At 37.6% G+C, this 3,231-nt stretch overlaps 1 pseudogene; it reads right to left on the reverse strand.

The window, feature by feature from the left end:
* Positions 1-1,111: 1,111 nt before the first annotated feature.
* LOC118613852 lies at positions 1,112-1,441 on the reverse strand (annotated as a pseudogene).
* Positions 1,442-3,231: the final 1,790 nt, after the last annotated feature.

Raw genomic sequence — 3,231 nt, forward strand, 5'->3', positions numbered from 1 at the left:
TGCACATTCACACTATTTTCCAAGAGCCTTACAAATATTTGCCCCTATTCTCCCATTAATTTATGAGCTTCTCAGGGAGTGATACTAAGTCTTATTCAACTCTTCAATTATCCAGTGCCCAAAAAATGCCTGGAATTTAGTAGGGAGTTTGGGATAATAAAAAGGACAAACTTTGATAAGATCCTGGACTTGAACTTTTGCATCCACATCATCATAGACAAGGCATCTAACTTCTATGGACCCAACTTCTTCATTTATAAAATTGTGTACCTGCATTCAGAGTAAATAAAAATCAAACTTAGTTTAGAGTACATAAAGTTCCTAGCACAAGGCCTGACATATACTAGGAGCTAGCATTAATTGAACAGCCCATTCCCAAGGGCTAACTCCCTGCCTGACTCCACTTGAAATATTGAAAGGAAACAAGACTTCTTTGGTTCAGAGATCAATGAAGTATTCGATATTTATGAAGGGAGAGAATTAGCACTCATTGAGCATCTATCGTGTGCCAGAAACTCTTCCAGAATCATTTCTCACCACAGCCCTGTGAGTTGGATGTTATCATTCCATCTTCCAGAGCAGTAAATTGAGGCTTAGAGATGTCATTGTCCCTTGACAAAAATCAGTTAGTGAATGTCAGAACTGATATATGATCCTTGATCTTTGTGACTCTAAAGGGTCAGTTCTTATTTTTATATCACAAAAGCAAATGTGATCAAGAATAAAGAATCCACCAATACAGAAGGTCAATGCCAAAAGAAGAGTAGCTGGGACAGTTCAGCTGCCACTCGCCCACAGAGGAAATGCACAAGGAGCCCTCCAGACAAGACAAGGAGCGTGATCATGCAGGCGCCACTCACTTCTCCTTGACTTTGATCAATAAAGAAGTAGGAATAAATTATCTATTTTCACCCACTGGATTTTCAATTAAAATGCACATATGAACATTTAAGTCTCAGCCTTAAACATTTCAAAGTCTCCTCACAATCAAAGTCCTTTCAGTGATATTCCATTCACTGATCTCATCCCCTGACACTCCCTACCTATCAATTTTCAGTTTATTTATTTTTTTTACAGGAGGACAAATCCAGTTTATTTACTTTCGATAAGTTTAAATCTGTGAGGGATACAGCATTTCAAGGATTCTGTGTTAAATGGCCTTAGCAGGAAGGGTGCTTCGGAATTTGGCATGAACCATGCCACTGTTTACATGAGCACAAGTTACCTTTCCCCAGATGACCTTGATTTTGGTCGGTTTGTCACCAGGAGTAAATGTGTTATTCTTTTACTTGTACACGTACGCATCTCTTGCCTAGATAAAATTCAGTCTCATCTAGAGCATAAACACCTTCAATTTTAAGAAGAGCCGTATATTCCCTCTAGTTCTGGAGCCCTGCTTATAGCCAGCAAAAATGGCCTTGGACCATAGCCTTCCAGACATATTTTCCATTTTAGAAGTCCTGTTCTCAGCAGGCCTCCACAGGCTCCAACATGGCAGGAGGAAAAAAAAAAAAGGCTCTCAATTTACACTTTAAACAGACCAAACTTGCAGTTCTCTAGATAAACTATGCTACCTCTTGCCATTTTTCTGCTCTCACTCCTTTCACCTGGATAATTTTATCTATCCTGAATTGAGATTTTTTTTCGGTTATCTTTTCCATCAGGAAGTCTTCCCTGACCTGCCAACTATATTAAGTTCCTATTTTAACCTCTGAATTTTTCTCTATATACCTATTATTGCCATGTTGTTTTATAAATAGGTAGACATTTATCACCTACATCTGAATGTAAGCTCTTTCAAGATGGAAACTATATCTTAATTTGTCTTTTTATCCTCATCATCTGCCGCCATTGCTCACCTATAAAATAAACTCAAAAATACTTTTTAATTCAGGATTGCCATGTATTCCCATCAAGAGCTAAGCACCTAGGAAATGCACGAGAAACAAAAAAGCAACATGCCAAGAGGAATAATCTAGACTCAAAGCAAAAGGAGAATAATTTTATGGTAATTGAATGAGTGGAATAACCATCATACAGAAATGCCATGTGAATTCAAAATGCTTGATGACTGGAAGGTATCAAATAAGCCTGCAAGGAAGCACTGTGCATTTCTCTGCAAATGTGTGTTCACATGTTTTACTGACCACAATACCCCTTGTGTAATGGATCCTACTCTTACATACTAGTCTGGTCTGTCTGCTATGAGTTACCTTTCAGGGAAATTCTAGGCTGAGAAGAAAAGAAGTCATTATTGATTGATCAGTTATCATAGACACATAACTGATGGAAGAGGATGGTCATTACAGCATGAGGAGTGATAGGAAGGAAGGAGGGAAGGAAGGAAGGAAGGAAGGAAGGAAGGAAGGAAGGAAGGAAGGAAGGAAGGGAGGGAGGGAGGGAGGGAGGGAGGGAGGGAGGGAAGGAAGGAAGGAAAGAAAGAAGAAAGGAAAAAATTAGTGTTTCTTAGCTAAATCTTTTTAAGAAGAAGTAAGCTCACAGGCCTTATGAACTAAATTCTCCATCTGTACAATGTGTATAATAATTATCAGTAAATGATGCTGTTATGAGTATTAAATGTGATCATAAATACAACATGCTTACTACAGTGTCTGGTACACTAAATAAGCAGTAGCTATTGCTAACTGGTCAGTTGTTTTTCCATCAGTTTCCTTTACTCTGAAAGCTGAGATTCCCTAGAATATATCTGTTGGATGTGAATGTGAGAAGACATGTAGAAATTGTTTCTCCAATGGAGTCTCTACAACTGTATTCATTTTCTTTGAAGTCCCTCTTTTATTTAATCCTTGACATTATTCCAGTGTGTCCATTATAGGATATACTCTGAAGAAACAACTTTGAATTCAGAAATAATTGTATTCACAGATCATGCCTTAGAATGTGCATCATTAGAGTCTAACTGGCAAACTAGATAGAGAACATAGATCCCACCAGAAAAAGCCAAATAGAATTTTGAAGAGAAATTGACTTGCTTCTTTTTCTTTTTCTTCCTGGAAAAAGGAAAGCAGAAATTAAATGATTCCACATGTGATTTTTGTCTGTTGCAAAAACTCAAGAGAGCCTCACATTCCCAAATAGTCTTCTCTATGGTCTCTCTTATTCATTATCAACAGTATCTCAAGGAAAAATCCTAGAATGAAAACAAATCTTTATATTTGCATCAGTAATGTTAATATTTTTCTGCAGGCCTCCTCTCTACTTAGACCTGAA

The sequence above is a fragment of the Rousettus aegyptiacus genome, unplaced genomic scaffold (assembly GCF_014176215.1).
Source record: "Rousettus aegyptiacus isolate mRouAeg1 unplaced genomic scaffold, mRouAeg1.p scaffold_m13_p_2, whole genome shotgun sequence".
Lineage (NCBI taxonomy): Eukaryota > Metazoa > Chordata > Mammalia > Chiroptera > Pteropodidae > Rousettus > Rousettus aegyptiacus.